The 18,148-nt window shown below is 33.9% G+C and overlaps 1 pseudogene; it reads left to right on the plus strand.

The window, feature by feature from the left end:
• The first annotated feature begins 392 nt into the window (after nucleotides 1-392).
• Nucleotides 393-18,148, plus strand: part of LOC100619556 (N-acetylneuraminate 9-O-acetyltransferase-like) — a 33,288-nt pseudogene continuing 15,532 nt past the window's right edge.

An 18,148-nucleotide genomic window follows, 5' to 3' on the forward strand; every position in this document is an offset into this window, starting at 1 on the left:
TTCATGTGTCTTTGTTTCTAGATGACTTATTTTGCTTTGCAAGTTCTTTTCCCAATTGTCTCCAGCCTCTCTTAATTGATTTTGAACTGTTTTTTGAGTTCTTCCAAAGTCTGAGTCCAATTCGCTGGAGTTTTTTCTTGGTGTTCCTTCATCCTCCTCTGTTCCATTTGCTCTTTGTTCATCACCTGGATAGAAGTTGTTGAATGTAATTTCATTTTTCTTTTTCTGTTGTTTACTCATATTTTATTTTCTTTTTTGCCCCCTGTCATTGGCTATAATCTTGATTCTCTGATTATTTGCTAGATCTGTTTGGGTTATTCTTTCCTGAAGAGGCTTCTTCTCTGCTCTGTTGATTGATTGACTAGATTAGGCTGATGGAGTATTAATGAGTCATGAGATCAGATCTTCCCCAGCTGGAAATAGAAACTCAAGGTGTAGGTGAAGGTGTGGATGCTAAACAGAGCTGTGGTTCCCAGCCTATTATTAAGGTAGTCTGTAATGGTTGCAGCCTTCTCCCTGGGATCTGAATCAACATGATTTGCAATCCATGGGGGCAGAGTGTTGGAAATTTTGCATCCCTGCCCTCTGAAGGCTTCTTATCTACCCTATTAATAGACTAGATTAATCCAGACAGATGTGCCCTGAGGCCAATACCTCGAGAAATAGAGACTCAAGATGGAGAGTGATGGCTGCTACAAGGCTGATATCCCATCTGAGTCTTTCCTCCAGCTGCCTTCCTGCCAGCTGTGGTTAGAGCATTGAGCCTGGCATAGGTGTGGCAGTAAGGCACTCCCTCCAGGTCAGAGCCCTTCCTCTGAGATTCCAGTAACCTCTGGAGACTCAGAATAGTAGGTGGGGGAGGGGTCCTGGGATATCCCTTCTTCCTTTTCCTTAAACCCAAGAATACAGCCTTCTCTGCATACATTTTAAGTTGAATTCTATGGCTCTGTCCTGTTGTTAGATTTGATTTTCTGTCCCCTAGATGCACTTTCTCTTTGATTGATGTGGAATAGTTTTCACAGAGGTCTAGACTTTTGCTGCTTCTAAGCGGCCATCTTGATACCAACTACTCTTTTTATTTTCTATTTTAATTTCTTTAAACTCAAAACAACTCAAAAATCACTGCCTCTTGGAAATATTCCCTCTTTCTTACAGTTGATCATAGTCATTGTCCCACTTGATAGCACATAATACTTTTTTTACTATTCTTATGCACTTGTAAGGAATTATTGTCGCTAATTATAACTGATTTTTTTTTTCATTGTTTATAATGGCATCATTATAATGTCAGGAGAATATGAGGAAGGTCCCAACACAGGATAGTTTCCTGGCAGAAAACTTATGAAAGAGAATGTTCATGAGTGTCCTAAAGGATGGGAAAGTGATATTGTAATATACATTTTTGTTGACAATACTCACAGAGATGGGTTTACAGATTTAACCACTTATGTACTAGAATATTTGAGTATGTATCATATCCTCTACTAAATAGTAAATAACATGAGAGGAACAACTGCTTCTCATCTAAATTTTGTAAATCTTGTCATTCTTAGCATAGTACTCTCTATATAATAGGTAATTAATATATAATTTATTTCATTTTAAATTACTATCTTTATTTCAAGCTCCAGAGAAAGAAATAAATTCAAAAAATGATGAGAAAAGATAGTAAATAGGCACTCTGGATTTAAATTTTTTTCCAATAATTATTTTAATTTTAAATTATTATTATGATTATTTTCAAATTTAAATTCAATTAAATAATTAACCAACATTAATTATTAAATGGATAAATTTAAATACTTTGATTTCAACAAATCTGTGATATTGCTAATGTGCCGATTTCTTTTATTAATGTGACTCATAATGGATCTAAGTATTTTTGCCTTTTTGATTTTCTCCATTATCTGCCTACTCATGTATGTGCCAAAAAGAAATAACTCAGTATGCTAGAGAATGTCTTATTCTGGGCCTGTTTATACTTTGTGAATACCAATGTAGTGCTGAGACTATCCATCTTTTATCTCTTACTGCCCTGCACAACTGACCCACATCTTTTTCTTAAGCATTTTTCATCATTTCATTTCAAATTCCAAATGTCAAATCCTGCATCATGCAAAGAATCAAATAGTTTTGATTAAAAAATTCTTTGATTCTCTTTTTGAATTTATCAAAGTATTTAATTGATGAAACAAGAGCCCTTAGATAATATTTTTCAGCTCGTTTAAAATAATTTCGACGACAAATTCAATGTATGTAACCTTGGGCATTTCATGTATCAAGACATGTATATTGTTTCAACTTACTTAGCTGCATAAATCTAATGATTTAAAGATCATATTAATATCACTAATTTTATTAAAGAAGATTATAATGAAACAATGGGACACAACATGCTTTGAGGCTTAAATATGCTGTTGACAAGGATGTTGGAGTAGTTGGCTAGTTCCTTCTCCAGTGGATGAAGAGAAATAGAGATTAAATGAATTGCCTATTTTTATACCTCTAGGAGGTTTCTGAGACAGGATATGAATTCAGATCTTTCTGATTCTAGGCCCAACATTTTATCCACTGAATCACTAAACTGCCTCCAGTTATCCCATAGAGGTTAAAGGAAGTCAGTATACTCAAGAAAATACTCTCTAGATGATGGTGTTGGGTGTTGTTGGGGGACGATTTGGGGAGAGGGGAGTTTGTATGTACATAGAGAATTAAATAAAAATATATATAAAAGATTGAAGCCAGAAGGTAGTAGATTTTTATGACAATTTGGCTTTTATTATTTGAAATACTATAAGCTGCTCACTTTGCTGGGCCTCAGTATCTATATGAAGAAAGTTGATTAAATGGCCCCTGAGGTCCTTTCTAGAAGGTCTATCAGTTAAAGATAGAGCACTGGTCTGGGAGTCAGGAAGACCTGAGTTCAAGAAGTTCCTGTCCTCAGAAACTTAATAGCTGTCCAACCCTAAGCAAGTCACTTAACCCTATTTGCTTCAGTTTCCTCATTGGTAAATTGAGCTAGAAAATGAAATGGCAAATAGTATCTTTGTCAATAAAACACAAATAGGGTTACAAAGATTTAGACACAATTGAAATGGCTTAATAACAACAAGAAAGGCCATTCTTGGCTCTAATTTCTGATCCTAAAACTTTGTAGTTTGTTAAGTCATTTCCCATCTTTCAAACCCACTTTCCTCATCTGTATAATGATAATTCCATTAGGTGATTTATAAGGTCTTTTACAGCCTTAAATTCTATGGAGCTTTAAGGTTTTCAAGAGCAGTGAATTATACCTTATACAAGAGAATTCTCTAGTATAATAACTACATCTAGGACTCTATTGATTATACAGTATATAACATACAAATTCCTATTAGATTAAATTGAGAAGAAAAATACCAATATATACATTCAACAATATTGGTTTAAATGAGTTTGTATAAGTTTGGACCTCTCTATTTGTCTTTCATAAGATTAAATAATAATGATTAGCTCAATATTAGGAAAATCAGTATTAATTTCAGTAGTAACAAATATTGGTGACAATCAAATATGATTAGCTTTCCTGATGTTTTAGTTTTTGTCTTGTTGCACTCAATTTTCTGGAGTTATACTACACAAGTCAATGTGTATATTACCTTACTCTAAAACATGGATAGAATGAAAAAAATCCCTGTAATCAAGGGACTTCTTGGTTCATTGAATATTCAACTTCATATTGAACTTCATCCTTGATTTTATCAATCTTGAGAGTTGGTTAAAATATGAAAATAAAGCTGCCTATTTCCCTTCTTAAACCAGCTCCTCCTCTAGACTTCCCTACTTTCTCATAAAGACCCTCTTATTTTTTCTAGTCTCTGACCAAAAGAAAAATCTCTCTCTTTATCCTTTCATTCAAACTCAAGCTTCCTTTCCCAGGATCTAGGAACCTTAGAGGGGAAGGAATTTAGAGATCATCTATCCCAATCCCTTCATTTTATAGATTAGGAAAACTGTGGCCCAAAGAAGTCAAATTATTTTTTAAATGATGGATATTAAGTACAAGTAATATTTAATATAAATCATTTTCTTCACGATCCTGGCATATCCCTCCTACATCATGTTGTACAATTTCTCTGTGGTCACTAGTGACCCTCTTGTAACAAGTATGGATAGAACTCACTGCTTCATAAGGAGTTTAATGGCTTCAAAAGTTGAGGAAGTGTGAGAGTACCATGATTCTGAAAGGGTGATGTGGAAAAATAGAGATTATAACATGGATTTAAAGTAAAAAAGACCTTCAACATTATTGAAGTTAGGCATCTCATTTTCCACATATGGAAACTGGGTCTGAAAAAGGTGAAATGACTTGCCCATGGCCAAACAGCTAGTAAATCCATAAGGCAGTTTGTGAACTCAGGTATTCCTTGCTCCAAAAGCAGTACTTTATCTGCTGTACCACCTACTTGCCAATATGGCTGGTCTTATTTCAATACTGAGCATCTTTTGTTGGGAGGTAGAATACTGGAACTGTGGACAAGAGGAGAGAAGGCAGGTAGAAAAGTTGTTATGGAAAAGAACTTGATGAGTTTTTTTGGTCTCCATGGAATAAGTAGTGGATAAATGTAAGGTGTTGTTAATGAGTTAATGAGTTAACAAGGTTTCAGTTCTTTCTCATTGATATCCTTTGGTTGAGATCATAAATGGGAATTCATATATTTATTTTCTAATGTTTTCTCATAATTAGAACATGTGTTGTTCATGAGTAGGGCAACTGAACAGCTTTTAAATAAATCATCAGGCCATAATCAAAATCTTTCAATATACTCTCTGACCCTGACTTTTTTTTCCAAACTTATTTTATGCTATGCTCTTACTTGAAGGGATCATCCTTGGGAGACAGGAGCTGACACTTAAATGTGTAGTACTTTATAGACATTGTCCTATTTTTCCTGATCATAATGTGTCAAAGACCCAATATCTCTATTTTATAGATAACAAAAGTGAGATTTGGAGAGAATAACTGTCTCATTTAGGTTTAGGTGAATATTATATAAAGCAGGGTTTGAACTCATGCCTTTTTCAAATACATTGTTGTTTTCTTCTATGAAACAGTTTACTTTTTAAAAATCATCTTAACTGTTTCTGAGTTGGGGTCAGAAGACTAGGTCTGAGTCACCTTTCTGTCACTTACTAGATAAGTGACCTTGTTGAATCCTTTGAACTTTATAAGTTGTAGCTTCTTGCTTTGTAAAATGGGAATGATAATACTTGTACTATTAAATTAACTTGATATTTGTGAGCATTAAATGAGATGTCTATAAAGTTACTTGCAACTGGAAAGTGGAAGACAATGGAAAGGGATTTTTATTCATTGTCATATTGCCTAAATTTACTTATGATTTCCCACAACTATGATTCTGCTCCTCACTGTTGCCTACCCCTCATGGCATAGTTTGTCTTTCCTATTTGCCTATTCAAAACTATCACATTCTTGCAAAATTTCTCTTCCCTGATCACTGTTGCCTACAACAAACTTTCCTTTATCTGAATTTATAGCACATAGAGTAACAGTTCCAATTTTTATCATACTTAAAATTTTCAGTGAAATATCCATACGGTTATTTTGTGAAGTAGAGAACAAGCATTATTCACCTCATTTTACTAATGAGCAAATAAGCTCCAAGAAAAGGAATTTGCCTATTGTGACACACCAAGTAATTGTCAGAACTGAGATTCTAAGACAGGTCTCCTCGGATTCTATGTCATGCACTCATTCCAAACTGTGCTTTTTCTTCCTATATCTTGACATAAATCAAATTGTTTTCTATTCTCTTTGATTCTGAAATAGGACATGGTTATTATTGGGGTAGCTTCCAGTTGTTGGGAAATATCCTTAGCTGGTAACACTTCATGTCATGATGGCAAGGCACCTGCATTTTGCCTTTACATTACCATGTTGTATTTTTGCATTTCTATTGTTTATTATTTGGAAGTTATGGCCCTCTAAAAACCTTAAGGACAGAATGCACTTAATTTCATGAATCCTATCTGAAATAATACTATAGTAAAGGAGGGAAACTGTTTTCCCTTCCTCATCCTTACAAATAATAGGCATCTAGAGCCCCAGATAATGTGTCATCTTAAAAACAGAAAGCATCACATTTATTAAGCACCTGCTATGTGTAAGAATGTGTGCAAAGAGCAGTCAATATAATAACAAAAAATTAATTGTATTCATCCTCAGGGAGCTAATGTTCTGCAGGGAAGATATGACAATTATCAATCAATAGACAGCAATCTACAGGCATTTACTAAATGCTTAGTATGGAACAGACTCTCTCTCAACCTAGTCCTGAGTATACAAATCATCAAAAGCATAAAAATAGCCCCTGTCCTTAGAGTATGTATACAATTGAGGCAAAGAACACAAATAAATAGGCACATATCAGATAAATAGAGTCCCACAGAATCACATAACTTCAGAGTTGGAAGAGACCTCAGAAACAATCTAATCCATAGCCCCTTGGATTGTTTTTCTGTCTTGTTAACTCCTCTCCACCTGTCCTCCACTCAGCTCCCCAATTGATCTTTGTATGTATGTGTGTGTGTGGGGGGGTAAGTCTATTTGTCTTGGAACCATCTGCATAGAAGTGAAAACTAAATCCATGAAAGCAGATGAGGTTTCCAAAGGTATTAGTGTACAGAGAAAGAAAACATAATAGCGCCTTAGAGAATAATCATAGGTAAGTACAAATTCATTAAAGGAATGTTGAAAAAAAAAAGAAAGGAATGATGAAAAAAAAGCTTTAATTAAATGCCTCCTATGTGTCAGGTACCATTTGGTCCTTTACAAATTTTGTCGCATTTATTTCAGGATGACAGAAGTTAAGATTCAGGGAAAACAATGAAGAGACAATAACATCAAGACAATGCCTGGACTAGGGTGGTTATGACATAAGCAGAAATAATAGGATTAAGATAGGAGTTGTCAAAGAGGGAACAAGCAAATTTGTATTTGGTTAGCTGCAAGGGCTAAGAATGAATGAAGAGATGATAATTATTCTTAAATTGATAAATTGGGTGTGTAAAAAATAGACTCGAATACAGGACTACAATCCCCACAAGCCTTTGCTCCACTTCCCCAGAATGCCTTGTAATCTCACCTGGGCAGAGATCGAGAAGGTATATAAGCTGATTCAAAGGCTTTTGAGGGTCTCTTGGCTCTTTTTGGACTTCCGTTTTGGAGCAGGCTGTCTCTTGCATGATGTGAGGTTATTTTGTCTAGGTCTCTGGCCTAGGCACATGTTTCTTACTTGTATATTCTTTTATCTTTAACCTTTAATAAACCTCTAAAAAATATAATACTCCTTGCAGAGAGAAACTAATTTCTACCTGCCTCAGTCTCCCCATCTCCCCTAAATTTAAATCTTTACAGGTGTCAGAGGGGGCTTCTATAACATAAATGAGGAAATTGGGGAGGGGAAGTTTAAGGAAACATGATAAATTTTACATTGGCCATGGGGAATCCTAGATAAGGCATTCAGGTGGAAACATTCAGCAGAATATTGGAAATCTTGTACTGAACACAGAAGAGAGGGTAGCTACATTGGTAGAGGGTATGTATGTGTGTGTGTGTGTGTGTGTGTGTGTGTGTGTGTGTGTGTGTGTTGTATATAGCATTTCAGTGGGGGTAAAACATGTATATTAAGGCTAATATTTAAAGTCGTAGAGGCAAGTATGGCAGATGTACATGTGAAATAAGTTAAATAGGAACCATAATTTTCTCTTGATTTTTTCTCTCTTGTATGCTTATGTCTTACTTTCCAGTGTCTGCTAATAAATTAATTCTTGCCTCATAAATGAAAACAGAACTATAATTGCTCACTTTAAATTCATATAATTAAATGCTAGTTCCATTTCCACCTTTCAAAAATAGAGTTTTATGAGGGAGAGAGAAAGAGGAAAGAGAGAGTAAAAAGAGGGATAGAGAAAGGAAAGGGGGGAGGGGCAAATATGGAAAGCAAGGGAAAATTTGCAGTCGTTTGCAGAGAATGTTATATTTATCTTTCCAACAGTAGTACCATGTATGATCTATATATCTATAAAGTTAATTTCTCTTTTAGAGGAGGATGTTGGAAGAAGGAATAAAGGGGAAAAATGTTCCTTGAAGGAATAGAGTGACTAGTGATGTAAGGAAGAAATAAAGATAAGTTGTGTGATAAAAATAGGAGAATTTTCACCAGGGTCAGGAAGTGGGATGATAATCATGTGATAAAAAGGGGGAAGGAAGTTTCTATTGAACATTGAAACTCCTTTATTGAGAAGATGATTACAAATCAAACTAAGGTGATGGTTGTGAGTCCAGATTTGGTGATAGAAATCAGAGTAAGACTCAGGAATATTTGACAGTTGTTTTGGGCATTGATGTTGAGTGAGATGAAAGAATAATGATTTTATCATTTAAATTCTATTGAGTAAGAGCTTAAGGTAACTTGCAATTTCCACCCATTAGCCATTACCAAATGATCTGCTGTGATTTTAAATACAATGTAGGTTAATGTGAAAATAGCAGATATATTTTAAGAAAAGATTGTGTCCAGTGCCCAATGAGACACATGATGGAAAATTGCCTTGATTTACTGTACTCTATTCTCTGATCTGTCCATTTAGGTAAAATGAGCATATTAATTAATTTTCAGTCTAGAAAATACTTATTTAGACATCCATTATTTAAATACCAGCTAAACAACTTCTATTTGTAGATGATTATGCAAGGCATTGGCTTTGATGAAAGAAAAAGATTATATAAAACATAGCTACTATCTTCATACAGTCTAGCAGGAGGATGCAAAATGTACAGATAACTCATAGTGATTCTAAAATGATACAGTAAGTATATTAGAAGGATTGAAAACAAAAGTGCTGTTTGAAGTCTTATGGGAAAATCACTATTTTATAACCACATTTTTTAAGCACTTCTGATCCTGTAAAACTGTGAGCTAGATTCTGAAAGAATGCTCCCTCAGGGACATCTGAAGTTGAATCATTATGATAAGCTGGGAAAGGAGATGGAATCAATCACTTGGTCCTGGAAAGGAAAAAATGTTCATTGGGCTAAAAAGGTGTCATTCAAATCAATTCCACCCATGAACAAGAGAACTGACACCAGAATAGGAATAATGGAGGAGGTCCCATAGAGGACTCAGGATATAAAATGGAAAAATAAGACAATTGTTTCTAGATGCTGGAAGGAAAAAGTCACTCTCAAAATAAGTTCAGGCAGCTGCTTAATAGTCATGTTAGTCCTCATGGAAGATTAAACCCAGATAATACTTATGATAAGAAGCAAAAAACAAACAAACAAAAAAGTAAGCTTTTTTTTAACTTTAGTGTAATGTCAAAATTCTTTTTTTATGAAATTAAAAGAAAAGGGATCAAATCCAAAATCTGAATTTTACTATTTGACCTAAGGTAAAATCATTTCATTTCTTGATGTCTTTCCCCCTCTGTAATACTTGTATTTTATGTCTCATGGGTCTATTATAAAGCTCAAATGAAATAAGGTATGTAAAACATCCTGTCAGCCATGGTTTACTGGAGAAATGCCACCTATTATTGTTTTGAGAATGCTAATAAACACCTTTACTTAGGATAGAATCAGACATTAACAGGTTTTTAAATGTGCCTGTATTGTAAAGGGCTAACTAGGTTTCTGGAGATAAGAAAAATATAGAGACCACAAGAAAATAGACCCATAGATGTCACAAAGGGATTACCTAATGAACAGCTGGGAATTGTTTTGCATCTAATAGAGTTCAACTTTAACTAAGGTTCTTTAGTCATAGTTGAGGTGAGGAATTGGAACCATAGTTATGTTTCCCTTAAAGATGAGGCAGCCAATTCAATCAATCTGTAACAGATTGGCCTTACCGTAGTAGTGACTTAGATTTCTGTGCTCTGTAAGTTTGCCAAGTCTTTGTGTTTTGGGATGTTTTTCTTTCTTTCTTTCTTTCTTTCTTTCTTTCTTTCTTTCTTTCTTTCTTTCTTTCTTTCTTTCTTTCTTTCTTTCTTTCTTTCTTTCTTTCTTTCTTTCTTTCTTTCTTTCTTTCTTTCTTTCTTTCTTTCTTTCTTTCTTTCTTTCTTTCTTTCTTTCTTTCTTTCTTTCTTTCTTTCTTTCTTTCTTTCTTTCTTTCTTTCTTTCTTTCTTTCTTTCTTTCTTTCTTTCTTTCTTTCTTTCTTTCTTTCTTTCTTTCTTTCTTTCTTTTCTCTTTGTTCCTTAACAAATTCCTTCTATAACCAAAATTAAAAACAAACAAATAAGCTCTATTTTATTCCTTAGACTAAAGAAAAGTAGGACTTATCCACCCCATTAGTTAATAGGATTTAAAGGTGAAAGGGATCATCTTGTTAAAAAAACCCATATTACAGATGAAGAAAATGAGAGGTGTGCTCCCCTGTTCTTTCTCCATACTGCTCTTTCAGGTTAGCATAGCACTTTGCTCATGATCTCTTTATGGGAGTAGATAGAGCAAATACTGTTATTCCCATTTTGTAGGCAAGAAAATTGAGGTATAAATGCATTTTGCTATTTTTCAAGAGGCATATAGTTATTAAGTAACAAATAGATGGTAGCAACCCAGGTGCTATGCCTAGAGATCCTCTGTTTTTTTACATCTCTATCTCTTAAAAAATCGAATGTGTAGAGTACTGCCTAGATATAAGAATTTTTAGTGGTAGTATTATCCTCACTACACTCCTCACTCACCAAAATTATCCTTTGTAGTAGCTTGTTAAAAAGAGGTAACCTTTGGAAGATCAATGCAAGGTTCTTCTTTCAAGTAATAGCAGGGTACTAGGACAATTACTATAATAAAGACATCAGAGTCATCTGTATTTAAAGGCTGTCCCAGAGGTTTGATGCTTTTGCAAGTCATTTATCCCTTGGCCCCCATTTTCCACATCTGTACAAATGAGGATGCTGGGCCATATGAACTCTGAGATCCTCTGTAGCATCAATCTTGTCCCATGAATGTGGATACCTTTGTAATATTTAAAATTATGAGGCTGGTAGTAGCTTGATAAATTTATTAAATCAAAAGTAGTAGTAGTAGTAGTAGTAGTAGTAGTAGTAGTAGTAGTAGTAGTAGTAGTAGTAGTAGTAAAGGGAGGGAAAAGTAGGAGAGAAGTAGAGAGATACTTGACTTTCTAATCTGCAGACAAAATTTGTACCTCTACCTAAACCCTGACAAGGATCCCCTCTTCTTCTCCTAGCCTACACCAAAGACCCTCACTTCATGTAGGGTCTCCACTTATAAACTCTTTGCTCCACCCACTAACTCTCACACATCACATCTCAGGAACCAATCATAGTTTCTTAATATGTCTGGACCACGTGGGCGAGGGTAGGAGGGGGAACAGAAGCAGTGCCTGTGGAATCAGCTTCCTGTCTCATTGGCTCCTTGGTTCCTTAACTTCCTCTCTCTGAGGGCTCATCTATACCTGAATTTACTAAGTGGGCTTTGACCTCCAGGTCACTGAGAGAGGACATTTAAAAAATGACACTAGAGAGAGAGGAATTTGCTTCTGACAGCATGACTCATTTATCTTTGTGTTTCATAATCATAGTATTTCAAAATTGGGATATGTTAAAGGCTGTAATCTAATCTTCCTATATAATAAGTAAGGAAGGTAAAAGAAGAAAAATGCCTTGACCAAAGTCACACAGAGAGACTAGGGCAGATGTGAGACAAGTACCCAACATCTTTGGTCTCTCTTCTAATTTTTTTTCCAGTAGTACAATCCTACCTACCTACAATATAGCACTTTGTTCTGCAGAACAGTAGGTAAGCCAGGGAGACTAGAATTTTAAATTAGGGTTAAAATACTTGAAAGGCACTGACAGTACTTCTGAGGGCAGTTGGGGGTAGAGCCTAGAGTCAGGAAGATCTGAATTCATATCTAACCTCAAACACTTACTAACTTTGAAAAAGATATTTAATTCTATTTGTCTCAGTTTCTTCACCTCTAAAATGAGCTGGAAAGGTAAATGACAAGCTACTCTAGTATTTTTGCCAAGAAAACTCCAAATGATGTCATCAAGAGTCACATGACTGAAAAACCTCTAAACAACAACAAAGATGGTACTTTGATTCTAGCAGTATGGAAATAAATGAGCTTAGTGACACATTAGTAAGAATAATTAGTTAGTTAAAATATGGAATGGTGAGACTTTCCTTCACTGTGGACTGCTTTGGTCAGCTTTACTAAATAATGCTTGCCCTCCACCCCCCCCCCAAAGCTCTCCATCCACCTGAAATGGTCAGTTTTCTGGGGTTTCTGTCCTGATTAGTAAATCTGTCATTAAAAGTTGATTTGACAGCATTTTTCATGTTGCTTATCTCTGATGTGTTTTGCAAAACTCTCTATCCATAAAAAAATCATGCCTTTTGCATTTCTGATCATTTGTATATAGCAGGTGTTTAACAATAAATGTTCTTTGAATTTAAGTTTGAATTTGGCCATGAATAGTCTTCCTTCCCTGCATAGAGTATTTTCCTGTATATCTCCTGCCAACACTTTTATATAATATCTGTCCTTTTTCATTATTGGACTGTATGCTTTAAAAAGAAGATACCATCAGTTATGATGCCTATATATTCATCACATTGATAATGATTTGATTTTTTTTTTCTTGAGAGCATTCATTTAACCATTTTATCTTATGGTGAAGGTCAAATAAGCAATTATTCAGGATTCTTATTTAGGTGTAATCCATGGATGATTCACAGGCAGTTCTAAAAAAGAAGGCTTTTAGTAGCCTCATACTAATTCATATCCACTCTTTCACTCCTTTTCATGTTTTGAAAGAGTTTATCAGCAGATTTTCCTCCCATACTTAGTAAAAAGTGTTCTTGATGTTTGGAGACCTGGGTTTATGTCCTGGAGCTAACACATATAACTAAAAGGTCATGGGATAGGACTGTTTGTTTAGAGCTGCAAAGAACAGAAAGTCATCTCCTATAGCCTCTTCTATCTTTCTTTTCATCTCCTTCTTTCCTTCTTTCTCTCTCTCCCTCTTTTTTTTTCTTTTTTGGTTCCAACATCTGTGCAATATTTCTCAATTTCTTAGTGCCAAGGCTAAGATGTATGTACATGTCTTTTTATTCCAAACTGAAAGCACTTTCTGCTGTACTGTTACTAGCTATGTAAACCTGATTTTTATTATTTAATCTATCTGCTACTACGTGTAAATTCTATAAAGTGAAGAGATCAATAAAATGTCTATTAGGATAGATTTATTAAGCTTAAAAACTAGATAAATGCACACTATTCATGTCTTTAATCTCTTCCCTTCTCAACAGTTGAAAACTATACTATTAAAAAAATTAAAATGGGATAAAAATGATTATCTTGGCTATTTTAAAATGTTATGCATAGCTAGAGTGGTATTATTTCTAAACTAACTGATAAAATCTGCCTCCCTATATTGAGCCATTTTTTTTTGTTTCATGTAACTCCAAAAAATTAGAACAAATTATTCTCTTTAATGATACACTATGACCCTCAAAACATTATTTGTCCCTGATAATATTTCTCTAATTTGCTTTCTTTTACACACTTTTGATTTATATTGATGTTCCTAATTAATCCTGAATTCATTTTCCTTCACTCTCAAGCTCCCTTCATAGCAAAAGTGCAATCTTTTCTATTCCCATTTTTCTCCTTCATCATGGGTCCCTTGGAGTTGTCTTGCATCATTGTATCCACTAGAATAGCTAAAGCTCTCATAGTTGATCATCATTAGAATGTTGCCAGTATCATGTACATTGTTCTTCTAGTCCTTTTCTCTTCATTTTGCATCAGTTCATATAAATCTTCCCATGTTTTTTTGGAAGCCATCCTGCTTGTCATTTATTATAGCAAAATAATATTGCATCACAACCATATTCCACAGTGTGTTCAGCGATTCCCTAACTAATTGTTATCTCCTCAATTTCTAGTACTTTGACACTACAAAAAGAAGTTATAAATATTTTTGTGCATGTAGTACCTTTTTAAAAACTCTTTGGAGTACAGATCTGGTAGTATTATTAGTAAGACAAAGAGTATTCAGTTATGTAGTCCTTTGGGCATAGTTACAAATTGTTTCCCAGAATTTGTGAATCAATTCACAACTCCATCAGTGTATTAGTGTTTTAATTTTTCCTTCTACCATCCATCACCTGTTATTTGAACCAAAAGGTTAATATTAGATAGTATATCAGAATTTTTTAAATTTGCATTTCTCTAATTTATATTGATTTGGTGCATTTTATGTGACTATTGAGAACGTTGATTTCATCTTCTGAAAGCTACCTGTTCTTAATCCTTGAAAATTTATAAGGTGTGAAATAACTCATTTTTTAAATATTTGATGCCATTTCCTACATATTTGAAAAATGAGTTTTTTATCAGAGAAAATTTAATTTAATGTAATCAAAAGATCTGTTTCACTTCTTGTAATCATGCCTAGCTCTTATTTGGTCATAAACTCTTCCCTTACTAATAGGTACTTTGCCCCATGATATTCTAATTTATTTATAATATTACCCATTATGTCTAAATCATTTGCCCATTTTGATCTTATATTGGTATATAAAGTGATATTTTAAACTGTTTCTAGTTTCTTCCTTTTTTGTATAATGTTTTTGTAAGAAAAGGAATTTGGAGGGACTTCTTAATTTTTTCAAGTAATTTATGTACAATTGGGATTATATATTCCTTAAATTTTTGTAGAATTCACTTGCAAATTCATTTGGTTCTGGTTACTTTTCCTTAGTGAATTCATTTATAGATTACTAATTTCTCTTTTGAGATGTGTTATCTGAAAGAAAAAATGTTGTTTGCTTTCCCCTTTTATTTGTAATTCATTCTGCATCACCCTAATAACCTGTCTTTTTCAGTGGGCTACTAACCTAAAAACATGACAGGGCCTGGAACCTATTAGGTGGAATCCTTATTCCAAATGACAAAAGAAAATTGAGCAACTTCTCTGTTGACATATTTTAGATAGGTGGAAGTGAAGCCTTGAAATCATGAGGCTTGCCCCCAGGATTGAAAACAAAATTAAAAAAAAAACTGGTCAGAAAAGTTCAATAGATGACCATTCTTGTAATTTCTAGCAAAGGCTCAGAATTCTTTAAGAGAAAGTTACAATTTTATTGGTTATCTAGGTGGCTCAGGAAATGTAACACTACTGAAAATCAAGAAGTGTCATCTTCCTGAGTTCAAATATGGCTTCAGGCACTTACTATTTGTGTGATCCTGGGCACTTATCTCCATTTTCCTTATTTCCTCTTCTATAAAATGAGCTAGAGAAGAAATAAATGGCAAACAATCCTATAATCATACCAAGGAAATATCAAATGGGAATCACAAAGAGTTGAGTATTAGCAGAAACAATTTATAAGAGTCTTCAAGGAAGAAAATTATGGCAAATGTGCCAGAGGGGACTGCTTCCTTCCCCCTCCCCACATGTGCCTGAAGACATTTCTCACACCCACTCAGACCCACCCCTCTGCCCAGCAGCTCAATGGGAGCACTTCACCAGTCTGGTATGATGGAGGGCTTATATGTGGCATTAGAATTGCAATTTGGGTACTTGTTCTTTAAAAGGTTTACCATCCCTATTCTAATCTATCAGTTAATTGAAAAGAATATCTTAAGTCTTTCCACTGTTTTCAGGCTCTTCTTTAATGGAGGAAGATATAAAGACAAGAATGGAACAGAATCTGTTACGAAAGAGCTTATTTCTATTGAGGGAAAATAACATGTCTATAAGTATATATTTATTGAGTGTTTATACATATGTATATATGTATTAGTATAGGTATCAGTATGGACATTTGAATTGGTATATGTATTAGTTTTGTTAAAATTATATGCATCTGTTTGTATATATGCACATATTAATACATAATAAGCATAATTTGGGGGCATAGTTGTAGTTGGGATGAACAGGAAAGCATTTCTATCTATGTAGCCCTCGAGTTGACCCATGTAGAAATTTAGATTTCTCAAATATCGAAGTCAGGTAGGAGTGCATTTCATGCAAGAGGGGCACAGCCTGTATGAGAAGACATCCATTCTTAGCTTTAAGACAGAATATATCTGATTGTTCTGAGAAAAGGGTTAGTATCTCACAATCTGAGAATCCCCTAAACAAGATCTTTCAAGAGAGACAGGAAGTATTCAAAAGCAAAATTCCGATAATGTAATCCAAAATGATTCCAATTAGGACAAAAAATAAGGAGTTAAATGTCTTAAAAAAAACATAGCATTTTAATCAAAAGATGTGAGTTCAAAACTTAGTTTTCTATTTAATACATGCACAACTTTTGTCAAATCACTGCATTTCTTTGGATTTCAGTTTTGTCATTTCGAAAGAAGTTATAATAGATGACCTCCAAAGTTCTTTCCATTTTGAAATCTTATGAAACTATTATCTGAATAAACACAGGTATGAATATGGAGTTGATTTAAGAATTCATGCTAAAAATACATTTTCAAGAGAAGTAAAACCTGATACATAATGTATAACAAATAGAAAATAGATCATAGAGGAATACTTGATCATATAGAACATTCTAAGAACAATATGAAGAGTATTTTTTATAGCTGTGTGAGTGAAAAGTACATGAGAAGTATAAAGAAGAGATTAATTATAGCTTGACATTCATAGTATAATATTAATTGGTAAAAGAAAAAGTAGAGCTACTCAATTATTTTATTTCCTATATTCTTTATTAAGAAAGTAATTTGCCTTTTACCAAGAGTATAACAAACATGGTTAAGGAAGAACTAATATGCAAGATAGTTAAAAGAAGAATAAAAGAGCACTCTGTTCCTCAAATAATTTCAAATCTCTAATCTAAGATAAATTACATTTTAGGAAACTAATATTAGTAATCATTGGTGAACTGCAGGGAATGAGATGATGGAAAAAGACTAGAAAAGACATGGCCCAATTTTTAAAAACAGATTCTGAAAATAAACCAATAAATTTTAATATTCTCAGGCAAACTCTAGAGTAGATTATTAAACAGACATTTTATAAACACTTAGAAATGGAGACACTTAACCCCAGGAGTCAGGGTGAATTTATTTAAACAAATTTAGGTTCAATGACTAGAAATTCCTTTTTTTCAATGGTGTTCCTACATAAGTAGATGAGAGAAATACTGTATGTACAGAGTATTGTGATTTCAGCATGGTACTTGAACATCTCATATTGATTGGTATAAGACACATATATCATCTTATGTAGAAGATGGAGAAATGTGGATTTTATAATAATACACAGTTCAGTGCATTTTTAGCTGGTTGGGTAAACATACCAAAAGATTGTTGGTAAATTCATTGATGTCAAACTTTAGGGAAATTTATGGTAGCTATCACAGGAATATGAACTAAGCTCTCTACACAGTTCAAAATTGTTATCAATGACTTGTTTGAAGGCAAACATAGCATGCTTTTGAAATTCAGAGATGATAGAAAACTAAGATAGGAGGCTAATTTAATATTGTAAGACATATAGGAAGATATATGAAATAATTCAGAGAAAGAAAACAGCCCTCAAACCTCAATAGATGCATTGTTTAAAACTATATAAACAATAGAAGTCAGGTTAATAACTATGGGAGGTAATGTTGCTACTACCGTTTTGAGGAGTTTGGCACCTATGCTTTTGTTACTATGAGAAACTCACAATGAGAACTCTGCCCACACCAACACTAATGCAGAATAACAAGAGTTCTCTAAATTAGAACCTTAGAGAATTACCTGGAGCCAGTGAAAGGATAGTTGTTCTTCTGTGGTGTCCAATGCTTCTTGACTTGTTGACTCCACACTGAGGTCTCTACTCATTGCAAGGTGTAGTTTCTCCATTGAGAAATTTTGGAAATTGTTAAGGTTTATATAGTTCATAGGTATCACAAACAGAACTCGAATCCAGGACTTTGTGACTCTTGAATCAAATCTCTCAAAATGCTTTTCATAATAATAAAAGAGAAACTTATTAAATTTAAAGTAAGCAGGCTTCCTTTTTTTTCTTTTTTGGTCAAACAGTAATTTACTAATTCCTTTGTCTTGGTATCTGTGGAGCCGACTGTGTGGTTTGTGTTTTATT

The sequence above is a fragment of the Monodelphis domestica genome, chromosome 6 (genome assembly GCF_027887165.1).
Source record: "Monodelphis domestica isolate mMonDom1 chromosome 6, mMonDom1.pri, whole genome shotgun sequence".
Lineage (NCBI taxonomy): Eukaryota > Metazoa > Chordata > Mammalia > Didelphimorphia > Didelphidae > Monodelphis > Monodelphis domestica.